Source organism: Pectinophora gossypiella, chromosome 23 (assembly GCF_024362695.1).
Source record: "Pectinophora gossypiella chromosome 23, ilPecGoss1.1, whole genome shotgun sequence".
In the NCBI taxonomy this organism is placed as follows: Eukaryota; Metazoa; Arthropoda; class Insecta; order Lepidoptera; family Gelechiidae; genus Pectinophora; species Pectinophora gossypiella.
In genome coordinates, this window is record NC_065426.1 from 5,858,890 (window position 1) to 5,878,519 (window position 19,630).

Here is a 19,630-nt window from a genome sequence, read left to right on the forward strand (position 1 = left end):
AAAACAAAATTGATAACGTCGCACGCGGGTGTCCTCCATGGCTTGAATGAAACAACCAACTTTTTTGCGTGGCGTTGAACGTGTTAAGACAAAAAAATAATGTATATTATGTCAATCACCTAAACTACACATTGTAGAGAGAGTGTCCCGGATTTATGGATCATGTTACTTAATTAGTTATGTTAAGTTAATGTATTGCAAATATCCTGTTTAATACGAAAGTAAGATGATCCCGGTTATTATTTACTGATGTAAGTACGTAGTCGTTACATGAGTCATGTCGGGGGCGTATGGCGGCTCAGTAATAATCCCTGATACCAGGGTTGATGGGGTTGGTAATCCACCTCACAATCCACACGATAGAAGAAGAATGCGAAATTTTACAATTCCTTACACACCACCACCTTACACCATGATGATTGCGTGAAAAATGAGGAAAAATTATTATACCTACCTAAATGTAATCGTCACAAAATGAGATTTGATATTACAATCACGGCACTAACGGTAAAACCCGCCAGTAGGATTGGAAACAGCCTTCAAACACGTTGAGGAAAAACATTGATTATAGTTTTTTTTTTTTTTTTTTTTTTTTTTTTTTTTTTTTTTTTTTTTTTTTTTTTGACGTGACTTATTGTAGATTTGCCGCAGATGGCATTAACTACTTGGCCGGACAAATGGGGAGCGCTGAAGGCTCTCACCCGGTACAACGTTTAAGACAACAGGCCTGAGGGTGCCCAGTTGGGCGCGAACCTCGGCTCAGGGCGTCGTCTGAGAGGAAAAATATTTGAAAGAATTAATCGACCCTAGTGGGTCGATAGCGATAAGCGCTGAATGAGGGAAATCGTCGACCACGCCGGCGGGGTCGGTATCGGGGACCTGAAGTGTTTGGTGTCGCGAGCTGATTGGCTGCCTCTATGGCTAGAGTAATCGGGTCGTCGGGATCGTATATTACGTCCTTCGGACGCCGATACTTTTCAGTACCGTCCCTAAGCGGAATGTACTCGGAAGCCGCAACTACCAGGGGATTTGGGTGGTGCGGAGCAGAATCGAAAAAACGTTTGGAAGCTAATTTGAGCCATTGGGCAATGGTTGGCAGACCTAGGTCAATGTGCAGATTTTCATTGCGAAGGAACCACGGAGCTCCCGTGGCTTTCCGCATGAAACGATTTTGTATTACTTGTAGACGGTGAATTTGAGAGGGGCTCGCGTGAGCGAAAACTACCCCTGCATAGGTCATGATCGGACGGATGCAAGTCGTGTAGATTTTCACCTTATTCCTAAGGGACAATTTACTTCGCTTGTTAAGGAGACAATGAAGACGGCCCATTACAAACGCGGCGCGATCGCGCACTCGTTTGATATGGGCCTTGAAAGTAAGACGTCTATCTAAGACTACGCCGAGATATTTGACTTGCTCCTCCCAAGGGATCGGCTTGCCAAACATCGTGATGACTTTAAGTTGACGGCGTGACCGTGGCGTGTTATAATAGCCCTTTGAAAAGTACACCGCTGCACTTTTCTCCGGGTTTACCTCGATTCTCCATTTGCGAAACCACTTGCCCAAGGCATTGGCCGCGCGTTGGAGGATTCCGGTCATCATAACTCGACCACGGCACGAAGAATAGATGGCTGTATCATCCGCAAATAAAGCTAATTCGGTATTAGGGGATTTGGGAATGTCACTAGTATATAATGAAAATAGTAAAGGGGAGAGGACGGAGCCTTGTGGGACTCCGGCATGTATCGGGTGCGGTGACGAGAGCGTCCCCTCCACGCGGTAGCGAAAGGTTCGATTTGAGAGGAAGTCTCGTATGATGTGCACGAGACGGTCTGGCACTCCCAGTGAATAAAGCTTGTAGATCAAGCCGTTGTGCCAGACTTTGTCGAACGCTTTCGCCACATCGAAGAAGAGCGCTCCCGTAGCGACAGGTTTTTTTAAGTTTAATCTACTAGATATATGTTCAACAATACGGTGCACTTGTTGAACGCAGGAGTGTTTGGTTCTAAAACCAAACTGCTCTGGTGGAATAAGACTATTGGATTCGGCGTAGTCCCGTAATCTAGCAAATATGAGCCGCTCATAAACCTTCCCCATGGAATTGAGGAGACTTATGGGGCGGTAACTCGAAGGTTCGTTTTTAGGTTTCCCAGGCTTTGGTATACCAATTACAATTGCTTCTTTCCACTGCTGTGGAAAGACGCAGTTGCTCAAGGCGACGTTGAATATTGCCGTTAGTAAGCAGATGAGGGGAGCACCGAAGTTTTTAAGGACACGATTCGTGATACCGTCTGAGCCAGGGGCTTTTCGGGTATGAAATCTTTTGATAATACCTAGGACCTCTTCCTCAGTTACCTGTGGAAGAGGAGGATCGGTGGGAGGTACAGAAGCCCTACGCTGAACTTCAGAGTTCACCGTCGAGAGGTGCCTACGATCGATAGGGAGAGTGCTGGGCGAGCATTGGGCTTCGAGACTGTCGGCAAGGCATTCGGCTTTTTCGTCATCGTCGAAAGCGGGGGGTTGGTTAGGCCTATTGAGAGGGGGAGTAGGAACAACCGTATCCTTTTGAAGAGACCTAGACAGCTGCCAGATGGCCTGGTGGTGGGGCTCAATGCCGCTCAAAAGATTATCCCACCGATTCTGTCGCATGTCCTTTATACGTTTTCTTACAGTATGCTGCAAGAGACGCAAATGACGGCGACATTCCTCGGTGCGATTGGAATCATATGCGCGGGTGGCTGCGTTTTTCTCCGTTAGCAGATCACGGATGTCGGTAGGCAGTTTCCAGCGATGGTCTTCCATCTCCGGAACCTGTTTTGAACTTTCGTTCAAAACCGACCTCACGTGATCCGTGAGGGAGTTAATAGCTGTCGAGGCCTCCTCTAAGGAGGTTATTTCTACTGGGATACTATCTAAGTACACTGAACTGGAAGACTGGAGGCCTTCGGCCACCTTCTCCCAGTCCAGCACTGTCTTAGGGGGTGCTGGATTATCAGGGGCGTCTAAACGGGAGCCTAGTTTTAATATAACAGGTCGGTGGTCGGATTGTAACTCGTGTAGTACTTCTATAGAACATAAACGTAAGTTTATGTTCTTTAGAAGCGCCAAGTCGAGTATTTCTGGTCTGTGGTTCAAGTCAGGGGGATATCTAGTGGGCTGCAATGGTGTTATTATATCATAATAGAGGGGCTCGGCTAGAGTTTCTAATACCCTGCCTCTTGTGTTTGTTGTTAAGCAACTCCAAGAAAGATGTTTAGCGTTAAGATCGCCTGCAATTATGACTGAATTACTGAGATTAAAGAGGGCTTCGAGGTCACTTCTAAGTAACCTCTTAGAGTTATTAGGAGATAGATAAGCCGACACTAATGTGATCGGCTGATGTCCTGTCATGCCTACTCGACAGATCGAAGCCTCAATGTCAGTGAGGTCAGGTGGGTCTATGGGGATACAGTGAAGTGACTTTTTATAAAAAATGAGAGTGCCCCCTTTGGGCGCACAGGTCCTGTCGTTTCGCACTAGATTATAATTTGCCATCTTGGGGTCGCGGTTAGAGGGTTTGAGGAAAGATTCCTGCACTAATAAAATATCTACCTGATGATGTTTTACAAACTCGTGAATCTCTGCACGTTGACCTAAGATACCATCAGCATTGAAAAAACCTATTGTAAGGGAACGCGGTTTGACTCTACTTTTATTCGTACAATCCATTATTAGGCTTTAAATTGGGACAGGGAGTCTAATAAACTGTCAAGTTGACTAAGGGCCGACTTAAAGAGAATACTAAATTCCCTAAACTGATTGACAGGAAATGCAGAGGCCTGAGGGGCCATCGCAGGAACCGGACGAGGCGCGAGAGAGGCTGCAGGAATACCTAAATTGCTACTAGGTTGGGCGCGGGGCGGATTTGTGGGTCGGACGATTGCCGGGGGACGAGTCCATGCGGATGGACGCTGCGGCGCGAGTTTGGTCTGCGTGAGTGGCAGAGCCGGGAAATCGCGAGTAGAGTGCGAGGAAGGGGCCATATGGGCTTTAGTGGGACCGGGTTGGGAAGCTGCAGCGCGGGCTGCCCTTCGTTGGGCTACCTTGTGGTGGGTGCGTGGAGCCTTGGTGCATCCGCGATAGTTCGCAGGATGACCTTGCTGACCACACAGCACACAGCTAGGGGGTTCTACCTCGTTTTTGCCTCTAAGGCAATCCGAGGTAGCGTGATCCCCTAGGCACTTTACGCACCTAGGCTTGGCATGGCAATGCCTACTAGAATGCCCGTAAAGTTGGCATCTATGACACTGCGTTGGGGGGCCTCCCTTATGGGGAGTTTCGACTTTAAGGCCAGATAGACCGCAACAAGTCTTCAGGTTGAAGATCTTCTTGCCCTCATCCGTCCTTTCTAATATGACTGTGACCATGTCATACGGGACCTGGCCACGACCGCGATGCATACGGTGCACCTCAAGCACCGGAAAACCGTTGTTAACAAGGTCCTCCTTAACAAGAGTGGTTTCCCACTCCTTAGGGATTCCCTTTATGATGATACGGAGGATACGTTCCTCCGGGAGGGCGTAGGTATGGAATTGTATTCCTCTACCTTTCAGAATTGTAGTGAGCTTTCTATGCTCAGAAGATGACGGGACTTGAATTTTGATCCCATCTTGGGTCGTGCGGGCGCTGGTGATTACGATGTTCTCCTCTTTCGCCCGAAGGGAGACTTCGTTCCACCTATTTTTGTCCCTCATATACAAGGGCGGAGGGGTGGGACCTTTTTGTACTTGAGTGCCGCTGATGGCACTCTTACAATTGAGAGCCTTAGAAGGGCTGGAAGGGGCCTTACGGGCCTCGGGGATGGAAGAGGGAATCGACGTTCCCGAGGACGTCTTCTGGACCTTAGCAGGCTCAGATTCGCGGTGACGGCGGGCTCGTTTTCCCTTACGGCCCTCCACGAGCGTGAATATGTCCTCCGAAGAGGACGACTCCACACACTCCGACGACGAATCGGACTCGGCAACGTCCATAAGAACATCATTGATTATAGTACTACATCACGTACCAACGATTGTATGGTTTTTGTTAAAGACTTTGCTTTTATTATAGGTAAGTAAATATTACTTAGAAAAAAAAGCGTATTCAATCCTAAGAAAATAAATTAAAAAATATATTATTTACTTTAACAACCTCCGTGGTCTAGCGGTTAGAGCGTAAGGCTCACGATCTGATTCGATTCCCGATGGGGACATTGTCGAAATTACTTTGTGAGACTGTCCTTTATTTGGTAAGGACTTTACAGGCTTGAATCACGTGATTGTCTGAAAAATAAGTTGAATCTGTGCTTCGGACCCGTTGGTCTCGGCTATTAGCCGTAAAAACACCTTCACCAACCCGCAGTGAAGCAGCGTGGTGGAGTATGCTCCATGCTCCCTCCGGTTGATTGAGGGGAGGCCTGTGCCCAGCAGTGGGACGTATATAAGTTGTTATGTTTTTAGGGCTTTGACTAATACCCGTACGACATCAATCCACATAGATAGCTGATTGTCGTGCAGAGTTTGCTAAATGTGATTTTTTCAAAAAATCGCTTATAAAGCGACGATAAGTAACTTATAGGCTTTTAATATTCTAAAATAATTTGTTTTTCAGGTGTCCAGACTGGCAACACCCACCGAACCGATCGTCTGTCTCACCATCCCGAGACAAGAGGACCACAAGAGGAAGGAGATCAGCTAGACAGATCAAGAGAGACCGTCTGTTGAAGAAAATCACAAAATTAAACTTAGAATAAGTTATTTATACACCGTGTTTAATTTTGTAATCCCTCTACCGTAGCGTAAGCTCACGACTATATCCAAACTGAGGTAGCCAGAGGTATATACATCGCAAGATAAACTAAGTAACCACACCTTATCTCTGTATTTTGTGTCCATTGTGCTCAATAAAGTATTTTATCTATCTATCTTATCGAGATTTCTGTTAAACCAATGTAATTGGTGGTGAGTCGTATCGCCGTCTGTAATGGTCTAGCCAACTTTGAGTAGCGTAGATAGATCCGTCAAAAGTCAAGCCAAAAGTTAAAAATATCTTTATTCATTAGGTGACATGGTTACACTTTGTATGAAATACTGTCATATGACGTTGTCAAATATTAGCGGTCAAACGTCGACATACATACATAAACTTACGCCTTTTTCCCACCGGGGTAAGCAGAGATTATAAAATTTCATTTGCTTCGATCCCGACACATTTCTCTTGCTTCCTCCACATTCATCAATAGCTTCATACACGCACGCCGGTTCAGAGTAGATCGTACTGAACCTTTTCTAAGGACATCTCCAGTTTGGTCAATGTTTGGTCAAACGTCGAACCCGTGGTTATTTTTATTTGTTTTTTTTATTTATTTAGTTACTTAATACAAGTTTGAGAGTACAGGTTTGAGACATAGCATAATTTAAAAATCGAATATAAGACACAAAGATAAAAGGGATTGAGTTTTGATCATCTTAGACGTTTACAAATTTATATCTAAATCTAGTCACCTAGCCTATTCTGCTTGCGACAATTCGTTACAGAGTATAAGTTGTTGGCTTATTTAATGAATCATAAATTCACGTACTTAATCCTCCCCTTAATTTGTACTAAGGTAATTTTAAGGGTTACTCCTTAAAGTTTGAATTATAACGGGAATTTTCGTGATGAAGTGTTGTGGAATTTAAGTTAGTTTAGAGATTAATCTTGTTTGTACCTGCGAAGGTCCTGGTAAACAGAACTACTTAACATTATTGGTTGGTATTTGAAACACGTACCTATGCTAATATACATACGTAAACTCACGCCTATTTCCCATCGGGGTAGGCAGAGACTATGAATTCCATTTGTTTCGATCCTGACATACTTCTGTTGCTTCTTCCACATTCTTTAATCGTAAGACGTACATAATATGTATATTATACAGGGTGTTAGTGATATCGTAACAAATACTGAGGGGGATGATTCAGACCATGATTCTGAGTTGATATCAACTGGAATTTTCTGTCGGAAAATTCGTTAAATTATTTTCTGTTCCATACTTTTGTGACTGAAATTCACTCGATAGCTAATCAAAATAATGTGTTCTGAATCATCAATTGGGTCATGTACATAGGTTCAAGATAAATTATAAAAATCTGATTATCAAATAATGACAATAATATCTAATAAAAGTAATGAAAATCATTTTATTTTTTCTATTTAACTTATTTATAAATTTTAATCAAGAAAAACGTAATAATAAGTCCGACATTTTATCACGTTTGTTATGACGTCACAGTGTGCTTTTTCATACAAATTCCATAGTAATTTCATGTTTTGACGTTTAGTAAAAAGTAACTGATTTGACTAGTTGGAAATTAGCCTATTGTGCCACGCTCTTGTCAGTGTAGCATTCTCTATTCTTGTCTATCAAAGGCCAATTCTTTCACTAGGTTAGGGTCAGGTTAGGTTGTCAAGTAGCCTATTATAATAATTGCCGCTATCAATTCACCAGAACGCTTAATACTAATTTATAGCTGAATCAGGACAACAATTTTATTCAGCTTTTGTGAGCGATTGCAAATTAACATACTGATAATTGCAATACGAAAATATGTATTAATTTATTCGGTGAAATTATCGGAGTGAAATTTGTCAAACGGTTGATATTAATTATTCATGATGACGTCACAGGCTTGCTTTCGTCAACAAATCTACAACAAATTATGTTAAAAAAAAAAAAAAAACTGCACCGGTCTGTAAAACTAAGACGTAAGTTTTAAAGACACTTAAAATTATCCATACTAATAAATTATAAATGGAAAAATGTGGGTGTCCCTTGTTTGTCCGTCTATCACTCCAAAACGGAGCGACGTATTGAGTTGATTTTTAAATGGAGATAGTGTAAAGGGACAGAGAGAGACATAGGCTACTAATTGACCTTCAACAAGTTTATCTATGATAATAATAACTAAATGATTCTAATTTTAAGTCTGATTGTATAACGTACAAAAGCACGAGAATGTAAAACCAAATCCTGCAATTTTATCCTAATATCAGAAAGTTGCCGCTGGTTCTAACGGTAAGGTCCAGGTGGTGATTTAATGGCGACAGGGGAATGTCTTGATTAAACCCATAAACTACGCCGCGATTGAAAACTAGAAGGCACAAGACCATCTCAAAGACGGGACCGAAAAATGTAGAATGAATAGAGCTTTTGAAGTTTTATTATTTTAAACTATTTGCGTAAGAATATAAAATAGAATAAATGTTTATTTAAAGCAAAAAGACAAAATTCATTGCAATCGAAACCCCACAAAATCAACCATCATCAAACAGCCAAACAAAATTCTCCATTAAATTCAGAATGTTTTAAAAAGTACTTATTATAAACCGGCGAGTATCATAATGATAAGAGTGAATGAAGTCTTCTTCTTCTTCGTCTATCGTGTTGGTTGTGAAGTGGATTTTCAACCCAATCAACCCTGGTGTCAGGGTTACTATTGAGGCGCCAATGAATGGCATTATGGTGAATTTCGTTAACTAACTTTAATCCATAAGTAAGTTTTTATAAATACTGGACTACATACTGAACTGGGCGCAAGAAAAAAATATAATAGGACGCGTTGTGATGCTTAAAAATTCAAAACTTATTTACATTAGACGTAATTGTTACTTGGGTGGTACCCAGACTTACATATTATGAAGTTATGAACCATTGTACGGCCACAAGCATTAATATGTATACACTTTGGTACCATGTCACATTAACTTTTTTGACAGATTGAACTGTAAGTCTCACTAAATGTCAAATATGTTAGTGCGACAGAGTCCTAAAGTGGGTAGGTTATATTGCTCATGACTGTATGGGCGATGGATGAATCGTCTTTCATCATTCGAATCGTCTTTTATCATTCTATTCGAATTTGTCCTTCGATTCATCATGTTCATCTTAGGACTTCGTAGAAAAAGTCTCTTCAAAAGTTGTTTTCTGATCACCTACATGAGAATCTGTCCGATCCTTATACCTATATTATAGACGTTATTTTATGTTTTTATGCTAAAAATATTCATATTGAACGTAGGTATGTTATTAAATAATAATGTAATAATCAAATTACACGTTTAAAGCAAATACTCGGGGAGTTTAATATAAACTGGCGATTTGTTTCACATTTTATTACTTCAAAATTAAAAACTCAACCAACAGAATAAATATTTAAAAATGTTTGCGATTAAGCAAATATTAACGTGTAAGGGTTGTGTTAGAATGGGGCCGGATTTTTAATTCAAAAGTTACAAAGAGAATGGGATTATTGTAGTCGTATTGTGACGGTATCCACATATACAGGGTGTTAGTAACATCGTAACTTTGAGGGATGATTCAGACCATGATTCTCAGTTAATATCAAGTGGAATTTTCCTTCGCAAAAGTATGGAACTGGAAATGACGGGTATAACTTAAAATAAAATTAGATGTTGTGTACTGGGGACAGCTCTGGGCGCCATCCTACTTGCGTCAGACAGAGTACTGCGGGGCGGAAGGCAAGAGGGAAACCACTTCCCTATTCTTCCCTAAAAAAGTAGTATGGAAAATGCTGCACCGATAAGAGCGTGGCTTTTAAATTGATGATGATGTACTGGAATCAGCAACACTACTGTTACTATTGCAAGAACTTGAAAATCATCTATATTATCGATAGTATCGATACATAGTAATACTATCGATATACAGTATACATGATTTCCAAGGTCAATAGTCGATAGTCTAACTATTGATAGTTCAGCCACAGTTAATTAGTGGGAACAGCCACGACTGATCAGGGGAGTTAAAATGGCCACATCGAAGCAATTCATCTAAGAAAGCAATATTGCAATTTGACATTTGCGTATATAAAAGTAATGTGCGCAATGCAAACACATGTCAAAAAACAATACTTATTGCTTTCTTAGATGAATTGCTTCGATGTGGCCATTTAACCCCCCTGAAGACAACTTGCAGCCGCTGTTGATACCAAGTCTAAGATAGATTATGGTGAAAAAATCTGAATGACATCGAAACGACAAGAAGAAGAAGAACCTTATGGTGACAAGGAATCATACCTTTAGGCAACACTTGGAATTACAGAAAAAAGAAATAGATACAAACTCCAATTCATTAAAATGTAGTTTCACAAACTATTCTCTAAACGAACTAGAATTTCAAAACAGGCTCACAATAATTCCACACTCATTTTATTTCTTTGCCATCAAAATGGAAAACTGCCTTTTATTCAAACAAAGAACAAAAAACTTGTCCAAAAACCTACGACTTCTTCTCTTCTTCTCTGCACTTGATGAGAACCTAACAACACTGTCAAATCTCCATACGACTGCTAAATTTTAATTTCGGACAATGCATGTAAGGTCACGATAGGTAGGTTATGAAATGGATTGGTAAAACTCTTATATCCTGCCTCCGGATTTTGGGAAAATGGATCAACGGGCAATCTTTTCACGGTTAAAAGTCGGATACATATTTTTTTGTGAGGAAAATTTTCCTTTTTCAGATAATGGCATTTATTTATTTTTTCTAATAGGAGTAAGTATCTAGACTATATTTTGTTTTTTTTTGTTTTATTTTGTTTTTTTTTACAAATATTTATTATTTTCTCATAAAGGAAAACTACGAAACGCAGTCTTACTGCCTATTTTTTTTTAAATAATTTTGCTGTGACTAAAATATTTTATCAAATATCTAGTGTGTTTACGCAGAGCAATCGTTTCTGGCACTTCGCCGATCAACCTAATCAACCTAACCCTAATTTAGGCTGTATAGTTTAGTACCTTTGCCTATCCTAATAACAACAACAATAACAATGTCAAAGTGTGGAATTTTAGTTTATAATATAATCAATAGGCTATTTGACAACTTAGGGCTTTTTGGCGGGAAACGGGAACGGGACAGTTGCTTTCTTCATTGAATAATCTAAATAATTAATACGAAGTGGTGTTTTGTGGTTAATGATCGCATTAAGTTAGTCGGAAGACATTCGCGAGTGTTATTATATCGGAGTATTCAATAAACAAAGTGTATCTGCCTATTTTCGCTTCGTGCCAAGAAGCCGCTTCATAACTCGAAAGTTTATGCGGACTTTTGAGTTAATTCGTTTGGGGTTCGGAGTAGGAGTCTACTCCAAGGGTCGGGGCTTAGGATTCATCATCATCACCTTTCATCATTTCATTAATCATCAAGGAAAAAAAATACGTAAGACATGGCTGTATGGGCATAGTTCCCTTTGCCTTATCCTTCGGGGAAAACCAAAACAAAAAAAAAAATTGACAACTTAGTCAAATGACATACTTTTTACGAAACGTCGTAATGTAAATTGTCCATAGAATTTGTATGGAAATACTGGCCTGTGATGTCATTAATAAAAGCAGACAAAAGTCGTACTTACTGCTACTTAATTCAAAATAAAATTCGAAAATAGGTAAAAAGAAAAATGATATAGATTTTTGCTTATGTTAAACTGGCTTCTATTTCTAGATTAGCATTTTATATTATCTTCGAACCAGTCAAATAAATCAAATAATAAACAAAAAGAAGAAACACTATAGTAAGAAAATTATCAGTGATTATCTCAAAAACTAAAACTTTCCTCACAAAATAAATACGCGATTTTTAAGCGGGAAACGATTCCCCGTCGATCTGCGTTATTTCGTTTTCCGAAAATCCAGAGGCAAGATTGTAAACCGCACGCACCCAATGGATTAAATCAGGAATTGCGTACAAAGGTCTGCTCGACCTATTTATTTAATTTCATCCCTTACGCAGCTTTTCACATTGTATTGGCTTTAAATACGTAAATGTTGTAATACCTGAGATTTTGTCTGCAACCATAACTGTGTTCATAATTATAATGGGGCGAAAAACGAAATGTGGTTATTTAAATTATTGTACAATACAGTTTACCTGTAAAGCCTCTCAATATTTCTTTGATATACTTATAACAAACAGCATTGTTTAACGAGTTTATTATTATAAGTACTTATGCACGTACTTATCTCGCAGAACGTTTGCGTCTCACTTTGATGTCGCAGGTTCGAATCCAGCACAGGCCTAAACCAATGATTGTCGAATTTGTTTTCAAATTCATGATTGGATCATAAATGATTATCACGTGCTCAGCGGTCAAGGAAAACATCGTGAGGAAACCCACATTTCCGGGAAATGTATTTTCGGAGGTATGTGACCTAACCTGTATTGGGCTGGTTTTCCCTTCGCGGGTTGGAAGGTCTGTAAAAAACCAGAACTGCCAAATCTTCAGATTAGGTAAGCGGATGATGATGATTTAAGCACGTAACACATTTACACAATTTTATCTTAAAAATGTGGCCTTCTATTAAACATTTGAACTTTAATTTAAGTAAAAAGGAAAGAAAACGTGGTTCATTAATATTCCTGAAAATATTTTGGAATTTCGTAGGTATGTTGTTACTACTGCAAACTAATAGAATAAAATAATGATTAATAATTTATTCTACAGGACGTTGTCTTTTTATTTGTCGCTGTACTAACCTCCGCCAGATTGTAATGGTTCGGGACTGTTTATGTTGTTTATTTAGGATCTTTTATACCCCCATTTTATTATTCTGGCGGCGGGTTAAATAAATATGTCTATTTACACGACCGACTGGCAGCGTTTACCCTGACGCCATTTTTTTCCGGGCGTTTAAATAAAAGACACAATTGTCAAAGTATCAGTGGCACAGTGATTATTCATGCAGAATTATTATAATTGAATCCTGTGCGCTATCTCTGAATTTTTTTTTATTTTCAAATGTTTGGGGAACAGAATTTTTATTTTAGATTATTAGAGATAAACTTATTAGCTTTTTTAACTTTATAACACGTTTTGAGGTTTCCTTTTTTTATTGTAGTTTGGATTTTAGAGCCTGTTCTCAGTAATCAAATTATCGTTTCGTTCTTGTACACACTTCGCAATTTATAAGTCAGTGGGTTTTTAGTTGTTGGGGATAAATTACCGCAAATAAAATAAAGCAAAGGGTACTCACTGGATTTTTTCCTTAGTTTTTATATTCTGACCCGAGGTATTCTGGAATCTGCTCTTTTGCACTTTTAAATGTATTTTAGACAAGATTATTAGGTTTAATACACTTTTGTCACGTTTTTAAAGTTCTTGCAAAGATACGCGCGCGATGGCGGGTAGTCAACTAAAGTTTTTATTTTTTTAAGGCTTGGGGTGGAAGGAGTTTTGGTCGAGATTGCTACATGGCTTTCTAACATTTAGTCCTTGATGATAAAAAGTTTGGTACAAGAACCATGTAAGTTCTCTGTTCCTGCTATGAAGAATAAGATTTTATAAATATTTAATTCATAAGAAAAACACGAACTTGCATATAATATTCTTAAGTCCATAACTTGCGTTTTTTCATGAAACTTTTTAGTTAATTATTGTGATTCTTGTTTATATATTTGATTTAAAATGAAGTTTAGAATTTTGTAATTTGATTTAAACCGGTTCAATAGTTGAAGACTGCCAAACGTTAGCTATGTTATTAGATTCTAGTAAAATACTTTCAATGTACTTATTGTTCACAGATACATTTGATTCATAAGGTTAATAAATCTTTTGAAGAAAAGACTTCCAATTGAAAGTTTTGTTGTCATAAAATACCTCTAGAATAAACTTATAAAATTTTAAATTCTGTTCAATTTTGTGCTCAAAAGTAGGTAGCGCTTTCTTCAGTGCAATGTGATAGCTGGGTAAGCAGACAGAGGAGTTAAAAAGTCGATTGCATTTACTGGATATTGTTGGGTTCCGTATCGTTATTAAACAATTCATATTCACTGTGCTCCTGTAGTTCACGGGCGTGCTTCTCAAACTGGGAGCACTCGTTCGAACTCCGGTACCGGACTTGCACCAATCTTCTCTGAGGTGGAATACCAGCCTCATCAACCCTGGTTTCAGGATTACGGCTGAGCCGCCAAAGCCGCCATTAGTAAATAGTAACCGGGACCAACGGCTTAACGTGCTTTCCGAAGCACGGATTATTTTACTGCGGCCAATCAGGTGATCAGCCTGTAATGTCCTAACCAAACTAGGGATCACAAAGTGATTTTTGTGATATGTACCCACCGGGATTCGAACCCAATGAGTTATTAATTTATCTTAAGTGCAGTTTTCACTAACACAGTTGGCTCGACCATTATGTATATAGACGGCGATACGACTCACACCTATCACGTTGGTCTAACAGTGTGGGTAATTAGTTCATCATGCGATGGATGTACTTCTGACTTTTCCAATTGGGTTATAGTCCGAGCTTATATTATTAAAGTAGTACCACGCTATGATGGGCGTTTTGACATAAGAAAGTACACCAATTCGCTCAGTCAATAAAAAATAATGCGAAATGTGAATGCCCAGAGCAGCTTATTCCAAAGCCGTAGGACTCCTGTCCTCCGCCTCTGAATAGCACTGACAGTTGCTGCTGCCCTCTATCAGGTTCCAGGTTGTAGTCCCTGTGATTTGCCCCTTCCATCCTGCAGTGCCTCTGCAACCGTTGAGGTCTTCACCTGTATCCCTGGGGATTCTACACTATACCCCGTAGGTCTGGGCTTAGGTAAATATATTGAAATAATTCTATTACGGGTTCTAACCAGTTAATTCAACTTTACGAGTTTGAATTCATGTTTGGATTATAGGTAATTGATATCACATGGTTTCAAGGTTTTGTGCCCGGTTAATGGCGATAGGTTCGCCTTCTATTACATAGGAATTAAACATAACTCATAGCTGGCAAGTAGTAAGAGTATATACAGAGTGTTAGTGACATCGTAACGAAAACTTTGAGGGACCATGTTTGGTATCAAGTGGATATATGAGTGTTAGTGACACCGTAACAAATACTGGTACTGGTAAACAGAATTCATCACAAGCCCATAAACGTCCCCACTGCTGGGGCAAGGGCCTTCCCTATGGATGGATAGGGAGATCGGGCCTGAAACCATCACACGGGCCCAGTGCGGATTGATGGTTATTAACGACTGCTAATGCAACCGGGACCAACGGCTTAACGTGCCTTCCGAAGCACGGAGGAGCTCGAGATGAAAACTTTTTTTTGTGGTCACCCATCCTATGACCGGCCTTTGCGAAAGTTGCTTAACTTCAACGATCGCCGACCGAGCGCGTTTTCCGCTGCGCCACCGAGCTCCTCAACAACAACAGAATTACTTAAAATTATTGGTTGGTATTTGGAGCAGGTATCTATACGTACATACATACGTAAACTCACGCCTATTTCCAATCGGCGTAAGCAGAGACTTTGAATTCCATTTGTTTCGATCCTGCCATACTTCTCTTGCTGCCTCCACATTCTTCAATCGTATGACGTATACACCCAGGATGTTAGTGACATTGTAACAAATACTGAGAATTCTGTGTTGATATCAAGTAAAATTTCCTGTCGGAAAATTCATATTTAAGTATAGTTTTTTTTATTATTTTGAGTTCCATACTTTTGCGACGGAAAATTCCACTTGAAATTACCTTAGAATCATGATCTGAATCAGCCTCCTCAATATTCGTTACGTAATGACTAACAACCTGTATACTATACTTTAAACCTCTGACTACCCTTACGGGGACACCAGCAGAGGCGCGATGCTTTGTTATATTTTTTTTAAATAAATCACGGCGACATACGTTTCAACAGCGGACCTCTAAAATACTTATATCATTTTTAACTTTTAATAACGCTTCTTGAGAAGCCTTTGAGGATAAAATCGAAGTTTTTGTAGTAGAAGCGTTCTTTTATCGAGGGGCATTGAGAATAGAGCCGGCCACTCCAATCAATAGACGCAGATAAAGATAATATCTGAGTTTAAACAAACATTTATCTTGCTTTTTTCTTTTAAATTCTCTTGTGCTATTGCTATTTGAAAATGTAAGTAGGTTTCTTTGTTAATTAAGTTTTGAACGATTTAAAAAATAATAAGTTATTGTTTTTGACTTCACATAATGACCAATTCATTTCGTCGTTAAATCACATCCTGGATACTTCATACAAACAACCTCGTTTTAAATGCTATCTATACATTAACGTTATCGTATACGCGCACCTGTGTGTGTGAGCAGCGTGGTGGAGTATGCTCCATACCCCGGTTGATTAAGGGGAGACATATGCTCAGCAGTGGGGCATGTATAGACTGTTTATGTTATGTTTATATGTTCATTTCCCTCCCAGTATCAGTATTACAAAAAATAATATTTTTACTTATTGAACACAGTGTAAGTATCAATAATAAAACACGGCAATTCGCGGGAACGTTAATGGCAACGTCAGCAATTAGCGGCAATTAAATTGTTACACACGAACAATAAGTTTGGCCAGCATAAAACTCAAAAGGATAAGTCCGCACATATACACTTTAGTTAGAATAGAATAGAATCATAATCAGCAGCCCATTAACGTCCCCACTGCAGGGGCACGGGCCTTCCCTATGGATGGATAGGGAGATCAGGCCTTAAACCATCACGCGGGCCCAGTGCGGAATGGTGGTTATTAACGAATGCCAATGCAGCCGGGACCAACGGCTTAACGTGCTGCCGAAGCACGGAGGAGCTCGAGATGAAAACTTTTTTTTTGTGGTCACCCATCCTATGACCGGCCTTTACGAAAGTTGCTTAACTTCAACAATCGCAGACCGAGCGCGTTTACCGCTGCGCCACCGAGCTCCTCCTCAGAATAGAATAGAAATAGTTTATTATAAAAGGGCGCCACACACAAAACCAATACAATAACATCATAAAAGGTTATTATAAAGTTAGTGATTATTTAGAAGATATGAATGCATGGGATTAACTGTCTGAGAACTGATATTAGGCAGCTAAATTACTCAATTGTATATCAATATTTTATGTTTATTTTTATTTTTTTAAAGAACGTCTAGGGCCCTGTGCCGAGGTTTTTCTTGCAGCTTCTTTTCCCCGGCTATACAGGTTGTGAGAAGCTGCAGTAGTTTTAGGTGGATGAGACGTTCGTTATGTAAAAATTGACGATTCAAAGTGTAACTATGTTACCTACTGAATAAAGATATTTTTGAATTTGAATTTGAATCATATCAAATTTTCACAAAACAATTACAAAAAAAGCAAGACGGATGTTGGTCGAAATGATCATAAGGTAATTCTTGCTATTATGCGGCATGATGGAAATGACAATGTGACAGATTTGGTTGACGTGGCTTATTGTTGATTTCGCAAATGTAATTTTACCTACTTGACCGGACAAATGCGGAGTGCCGAGGGCTCTACCGGTACATAATTTAAGACTAAAAAGTATTAAACAAGAAAATAGGAATATTTTCTGTAATTCTTCCGAATAGATATTATGTTTAGGAGATAGCCATGGTAAACAAACTTTTTAGGATAGCTGGTATACGACCACTGCTATCTCCTAAACATCACTATTCGGACACCTCATTTTGTTAAATTTTGACAGGTGGTTCTTCTTCTTCTGTATGTTGTGAGGTGGATTACCAACCCCATCAACCCTGGTGTCATGGTTACTATTGAGCCGCCAAAGGCCCCTGACATGGCTCATGTAACGACTATTAACTTTCAACAGTAAGTAGTTAACGGGACCATCGGCTTAACGTGCCTTCCGAAGCACGGATCATCTTTCTTTCGGACAATCAGTTGATCAGCCTGTAATGTCATATAATCAAATTAGGTATCACAAAGTGAACACGGGACCTCCGGATCGTGAGCCTAACGCTCAAACCACTGGACCACGGAGACAGGTGGTTTAAAAGTTAGGTTAGAACAGACATTCTCATACATAGCGGTCAAACACATAACCCCATTTGCTTCGCCGCAGTCGAGTAAAAATTGCTTGCTAGCTTAATAATTGTATGTGCAATACAGTATTTTTATGTTATGAAATAAAATAGTTGCTATCCAAAGACAAACCCCGTACGCGCCTAATAGATAGGTACATTTGGCAGCCAAATTGCGTATCATTAACCGAATCTAATCAATTTGGAGCCCACACTCGTTCATTATAACGTTAGGGACCCTTTCGCTAATTTCTAAACGATATTTCATGGGGCCCCAAATTTATTTGGGCCCAGCTGTCTACCGAGCTATTTATTTCTAGGAAATTCCTTTTAAATGAGACTGAAGAAGAACGTGCTAATTTTAATACTTGCTATAATCTTTGTTAGTATTAGATAGAAAATCGACCTAATATCGACTGATACATCACTATGCTACTGAACGTCACAACACTAGCTGACGTACTTTGACATATCTATTTTTTGCCGCGCATTGAGACTGTTGTAAAATGTTATCTTTATTGAAATCGCACCCTTCGTGGAAAAACGCAGTAAGTTGATTTTATCAACTTTTCAGGAGCTAAAAAAAACTGTCCTACTAATTAGGTATAAGTCCTGGAAATAACCTTCAAAGAGAAAATAATAGCAAAATGTAGCCCGGATTGACCCACATTTATTAATTTTTAATTAATAGTGTATATTTGAAAAAAAATTAAAAAAACACGATTGCGTAGATATTCCACGAAACTATAATCAAACGTTCCGTTGTAAGTACAGACACTGCTTTATTATTACGTAGTGCAAACAACATTGACAGTTGTAACTTTACCTACAACGTTGTTCACCTTCCGATTTCGCCTTACTCGGATGTTGTAAGTATTAGTTACTTCGTTCTTACACGAAAAATTTTAACAAAATATTTTGCGTAAGTTGAGAAACCTATTTGTTCCACGTGAAAGTAAATGATCTTAGATAGTGTAACTATAGAAATTGCTTTTTTAATAAGGAAATATCTCAAAATAATTGTATGTATCTTTAAATACTTGTTTGTTGCAGGGGTTAGTCTAGAATGTAGAAGTATGTATGCTCATACATTATACAGGGTGGCCCAGAACTTCAAGTTCAAAATGAAAAATTTGATAGAGTGGCTCATTGGCTACTAGAAACACCCCCATGTATGTTCAGCCATAATTTATTATTATTTATAGTTTAGGAGATATGACCTATTTTGTACCTTTTTCTAGATTTTCTACCTTACTTCAGAAATAATCATTTTGTCGCTATCCCTTTCTTAATAATTATTTTATTTTACTTCACAACTACGTCTAAAGATATATACCGCTAGGTAAAAAAATAAAAACAGTCAAATCAAAGACAAAAAAAAAGTTATTGGAAGTCAAAGTGAGAATTGGACCAAAATTGTCACAGTTGTTAAAACTTCGCTGAAGAATAATTAACACATGAGATTGGCATGGACGCTGACAGTAGGTATCTCTAAAAAACTGCTCCATTTAATAGGCTTTTAGACACATCCAAAAAAAGTACCCTTAATGGGTGATTCTTATTCTTACGTTTTTTTTTGTGAGTTGTAAGAATTGTATATGTTTTTTAGGAAAATCAGTGACCCCTGAATTATTTTACTTAGGTAATTACTTCTAGTATCGTGTCCGGATATAATTTTTGCCATAAAATTATTAGATATTATATTTAAAAAAATTAGAAGTCATAAATGTCACGGAACGTGTCGTGTGAGATTGCCAGAATTGCAGATAAAATGATTTTTTCTGAAGATG

At 39.0% G+C, this 19,630-nt stretch overlaps 1 protein-coding gene across 1 annotated transcript in view; it reads left to right on the plus strand.

The window, feature by feature from the left end:
• LOC126377588 (uncharacterized) overlaps positions 1-19,630 on the plus strand; it is a 448,572-nt gene that overhangs the window by 142,533 nt on the left and 286,409 nt on the right. The gene's annotated exons all lie outside the window — the stretch shown is intronic.